This window comes from Porites lutea, chromosome 3, assembly GCF_958299795.1.
Source record: "Porites lutea chromosome 3, jaPorLute2.1, whole genome shotgun sequence".
Taxonomy (NCBI): domain Eukaryota; kingdom Metazoa; phylum Cnidaria; class Anthozoa; order Scleractinia; family Poritidae; genus Porites; species Porites lutea.
This window is the reverse complement of record NC_133203.1, coordinates 42,775,744-42,781,484: the sequence shown is the minus strand read 5'-3', so window position 1 is coordinate 42,781,484 and position 5,741 is coordinate 42,775,744. Positions and strand designations below refer to the sequence as shown.

The 5,741-nt window shown below is 39.4% G+C and overlaps 1 protein-coding gene across 1 annotated transcript in view; it reads right to left on the bottom strand.

Annotated features, from left to right (window-relative positions):
• Positions 1-3,530, bottom strand: part of LOC140929771 (uncharacterized) — a 15,133-nt gene extending 11,603 nt beyond the window's left edge. The window contains exon 1 of the mRNA XM_073379481.1: positions 3,460-3,530. The gene's annotated coding sequence lies outside the window, so the exon portion shown is untranslated. The remainder of the gene's footprint in view (positions 1-3,459) is intronic.
• Between the last annotated feature and the right edge of the window lie 2,211 nt (positions 3,531-5,741).

Sequence of the window (5,741 nt, the reverse complement as noted above, 5' to 3'; positions counted from 1 at the left end):
TTGCGATCGAACGACAATGTTTGTCCCTCACAGTATTCAACTTACCGTTATCGACTTCTCCCTGTTGATGAACTCAGTGAACTTCTCGCTGTTTAATTAACTCAGTGTTTCACTTGCCGCCCCGCCAACGCAGCACGAAAGTTTCTTTTGAAACTAATTAGCTTTCTTCTTAATAAGTGAGTCATATTCTAATCAACCCTAACATTCGGTTGGCTTGACAAAGCATGACGAACAGAATCAATACGCCTCCTTCGATAACCAAGATTTTCCCCGAGTGTACAATAATAATAATGTTGATTAACTTTTGAAGCCAAGTGACTTTAGTGGGAGAAATTATGGAACATCGAGAGATTTGTGTGCGTTGAAAGTGGAAAGGAAGAAACAGCTGCGTTGTGCTATCCTCTGTCGTTTCTGTGACGTTCTATGAACTTTGAACTCCAATGATTACTTGGGTTTATCCGATCGAACGACAACGTTTACAAGTTAAGTGAACCTACTGGTTTTCTACTCAGTGGTTCAGGTGTACGTTGGAAATGGAACCACCTTTCAAAGCAGAAAGGGTTTTTTTCACCTTACCATTAAAAAACAATTCGGCAAGTTGCAGCAACCTGTCGCCGTGGCCATACTTTTTAAAGTTTGTTATTCACACAAGGGGCCAAATATGAGTTGAGATCGGTGGGGTACTCCACCAATATTTGGGTATAGGTGAGCGCCACTGAGGGTTTGAAACCCTGACCCTGTTTAGGATAAAAAAAAGTCCTAAAATACATCCCCTGTTTAGCAAAACAAACTTAAGTTTAGAGCGGTTTTCACTTGACTGTCGTAAAACCAAAACCAAAGTAAATACACTAGCCAACCAAAGGGCGTAGTAAAACCAAAACCAAAACCAATTCCTTTCGACAGTCAAGTGAAAACCGCTCTATTACCCTGTTTAGGACAAAAAACAAAATGCATCCTGTCTTGTTTTAATGCCATTTATTGGCAATTGCTGTAGAGCAAGTTCGCATCATAGTGATTGCTTTTGTATACAGTGAACTTCAATGTAACGAACCCCTGTATAACGAAGTCCTCGGTATAAAAAACGATTTTTTTTTACCCCAGTGGTAGTCTGGTAGTAAAATATGTGAAAAAAACCCATCTATATAACGAAAACTTGTTAAAGCGAACAATTTTAGCCAGTCCTCGGTCCTTGACCCTTGGTTATATCGAGGTTGCACTGTACTTGGAGTACAAACAAATTCATCTAGGCAGTATCATTTTGACTGACTTACACGAAATTATATACCCTGTTTAGGACAGAGAGATAAAAATCCATACGCTGCTATCTATTGGCACACCCGGTATAGGCCGTATAAGGGAGCAACCACCCCCCCCCCCCCCCCCGGAGTTGAAACTCTAGTATCATAAATAGTAAATATAAACATAGTAAATAGTATAGAACTATTTCGGAAATAAATTTAGGTTTTTTTTTATCGACATGCATTTAATAAAAATAAACATGATAACCTTAGCAAGAAACGACGCAAAACTGACGTTTTGGACGTTAGCTCCTCACTAGAGCAGCAACAGATAGCCAATACAGGAAACCTCAGCTGTTCTTAATTCCTTACGGCATTTAACTTACCGTTATCAACTTCTCGCAGTTTAAAATTAACTCAGTGTTTTACTTGCCGCCCCGCCGACGCAGCATGAAAGCTTCTTTTGAAACTAATTTACTTCTTCTTGCCAAGCGAGTTCTACTCTATTCTACCCTAACATTCGTTTGGCTTGAAAAAGCATGACGAACAGAGTCAATACGCCTCCTTCGATAAACAAGATTTTCCCCCGGGGTATAATAACAAGAGATTGAAAGTGGAAAGGTTGTGTTTGTGACGCTTCATGAACTTTGAGCTCCAATCATTGCGTGGGATTTTCCGATCGAACGACAATGTTTGCAAATTAAGTGAACCTACTGGTTTTCTACTCATTGGTTCAGGTTGTGCGACTTGTTGCGGGGACAAAATTCTGTAGCAGAAACAAACGATTGGCCGTTTTTATACCATCTGGACGGACTTGGGCAAACATTTAGAGTTCCTTTGGTTATGCGTCTCAAGTACAAAGATGGACACGAGACGCATTATGCGTGTGGACGGCCACTTTCACAAAAATTCTCCAGACCAGTACAAACAAAGTGATTTGTCGCCGCAGTGTATCGCCGCAACAGGTTGCTGCAACCAGTCGCTGACCTGTTCACACGGAGTGATCTATCACCGCGACGTGTTGCTGCAACTTGTCGCCTAGTGTGTTCCGACCTTTAATATTCAAATGATTAAATTTTCACAAGGTAACTTCGGCTACGCTTTAAAGCACCTCTTTTCACAGGGGAGCCCTGGATTAGCATCGTAAGACTGTATAATAAAAAATGATAACAATCGCTCTCCGTCACCTAACTTTGGCTACGAAATCAATAAATCAATCATTTAGACAACGTAATAATTTTTTGTTTTGTACTTTAAAAGTCATTGGGAAAACCAGACAAAATATCCCTTTGTAGCAAACGGAAGCCGGGCTCCAAACGGCTGGATAGTTTGACTTGATTAGTCCTCTCCGCATAAATTTAATTAAAGTCACTATGTTGCGCTGAAAGTGGTATTGTTAAATTCAAATAGACTGCCGCGGGGGCAAACTTTATCAAATTCTCTTCCTTCATCGAAGAAAACAGAGTGAATAAAAATTCTGAAAGTAATCATTTCTTGTATCCTCAGCGCACGGACGTCTGTCCCGCCCTTGGCAAGAACGCAAGAAGATTATTGCTCAAATACTAGATTGTTGATGGCAAAGTCTTTTGGTATGGTGGATAGATTAAAGGTGAACGCGATGTCAGATGCTTCTTAACCTCAACAGATGTCAGAGGTATCAGAGAATTCTTCCGAGCGTTCTGAGCCAGGCAATCATGCGCAACAAGACTGGAAGACTTATACAAGTTAGGCTAAAATATCCACAGGGTTTTTACAGGTCAAGGATTACCTGGAAAGTCTTGAAATCGAAGAATTTCATTTTCCAGGCCTGGAGAGTCATGAAATTTAATTGTCGTTCCTCGTGGAAAGTCATGGAAAATTAAAGTTATGTTATAGATAGATTAAGTCCCGCAGATGTCAAAACAAGGACAATGTAAGATAGAGAGGAATAATTAAATGGCAGAGATTTTAGTGGACACCAGAGTTTGTCTGTTGAAATGAGTTAGGTCAAAAAATACTCTAACACAAGGAAAGTTTTGAAAATATTCGAAAGTGACAGCTAAACCTAATGTATGGAAAAAGTCATAGAAAGTCATGGAATTTGAAGAGTTCAAAAGAGTACGAACCCTGCTCCATTCTATACACCGTATCTCACCAAGTTACACTTAATGAGCACTAACAGGGAAGTTCTTAGGACGATCGTTACAGAAATTAAAGAAACGTGGTTTATAACTTTACGTACCTTTGGAATAAACTGGAGCACACAAGTTTTCCGTGCTTTGTTCCCTTGTTCGAGCAATACTCTTAATTTTGATGATGATAACTTCGCGCTTTATTTCTTTCGAACAAAAGCTCGCTCTTTCTAGATAAGTCTGAATTAACATGCAATAGAATTCGCCGCCTTTTTGAGTTTACTGGCTTATGGCCGGAACCAACGCGCGTTACAAACAACTCATCGACGCTAATTGTGTCATTCTTACTAAAAACCCTGAATTATTCAAGAAATGTGGAGTATTTAACCCAGAAATAAGTGACCATCACATGATATACGGTTTAATGGGGAAGAAAGTTATAGCCAACACCTGGACACGGAAGCATTTGACGGGTTTACCCCGGTGTAAAAGCCTGTGAAGTTTTCTCGTGAGCCACGCAAACATGCGTAAAAAGACTGGAAGACTTATACAAAAGAGTACGAACCCTGCTCCATTCTATATACCGTATCTCACCAAGTTACACTTAATGAGCACTAACAGGGAAGTTCTTAGGACGATCATTACAGAAATTAAAGTAACGTGGTTTATAACTTTACGTACCTTTGGAATAAACTGGAGCACACAACTTTTCTGTGCTTTGTTCCCTTATTCGAGCAATACTCTTAACTTATTAGATTGTTTTGATGATGATAACCTCACGCTCTATTTCTTTCGAGCAAAAGCTCGCTCTTTCTAGATAAGTCTGAATTAACATGCAATAGAATTCTCCGCCTTTTTGAGCTTACTGGCTTATGGCCGGAACCAACGCGAGTTACAAACCACCCATCGACGCTAATTGATGTCATTCTTACTACAAACCCTGAATTATTCAAGAGTTGTGGAGTATTTAACCCAGAAATAAGTGACCATCACATGATATACAGTTTAATGGGAGAGAAAGTTAGTTAGCATAAGTCTAAAATAACATCATTCAGGAGTATTAAACACCTGGACACAGAAGCATTTAACGGGTTTACCTCGGTGTAAAATCCTGTGAAGTTTTTCCGTGATTTCTAGCTATCATTTTCCTTGGCTTTTAGGTAACTCGTGAGTTTCACAGGTTTTTACACAGAGGATGAGTCCTACGTTTTGTTTTTGCATATTACGCTTTATCTTTATTGCATTCCTCCACTGTTCCGTCACGTTTCGGTATTTTATCAAGGACCCAAATTTTATAACACCGTTAACACCAACATCGTCAACGCTTCCTCCCCTTTTTCCGTGGGATGCCTGTGGCACTCCCACGGTAAATTTAACCGTATCAAGAGCATCTTGGAATATTAAACTTTCATCTTGGATTAAAACATTGGAACTTTATCGAACTTTGTAACCCTGGGTTCGACCCTGGATAAAGCAAGCGGAAGTTTTGTTTTGCTTTGTTCCATTAACCTAGATAGAACGCCATTATGCTTCCATAGACCAACGCATCCCACGGAAACGACTTTAAGCGTCTTGTTCCTTTACAAGAGCACTTAAGGCATTTATTTGTAATAATTATTAGTATAATCCAACAAAAATCTTACGAAAAAGCTGTTTAATATTCAACATGTGTAAACATCCTTAATATTGATTTTTATTTTAGTTTTCCATCTGATAATATTTTGTATCCGCCGTCGTAATTTTTATGCCATCTTGGAAAAATTTTAGAGTGGTTTTCGTTTGAGTGTCGTAAAACCAAAACCACAGTAATTACTCTGGCCAATCACATAGGACACAGACAATACATTGAACCAATCAAAACTCGAAGTAATTACATGTGGCTGACGCAAAGCGCGGGAAAATGCATGCGAGCGCGTCACAATTGGCTTTGGTTTTACTTCTGATTGGATGAAAAGGTGGCGCGAATCTTTTAAGCCAATCGCATCGTGTAGAAAGTGCAAAACCAATTACTTTTCGACACTCAATGAAAACCGCTCTAATTGAGGAGGCCTAATTAACATAAGCTTTATAATTTCCTTTGAGCATCATCGCCATTTCTTCCTACATTTTTTTTGTATCTTTTTGTAATTGTAATCGAGTTTTGTGTGGCAAATAAATACAAATACAATGTATGGCACGTATTTACCTTTGAACTTCATTGGTTGTCTTTACACTAGGCTGTTAAGTAAGACTTAAGAGCTACTAGGTTTAACAGAACCAAAAATGCGTGTGTAGTCTGTGTGTGAAGGCCTAAGTCCTGTTTCAAAAGTCGTGCTACTGCCGTGCTAAGCTGGCTCGACTGTATTCTCGACTGCAGCACGACACTAGTACGACTTAAATTGGTTTCAGACGT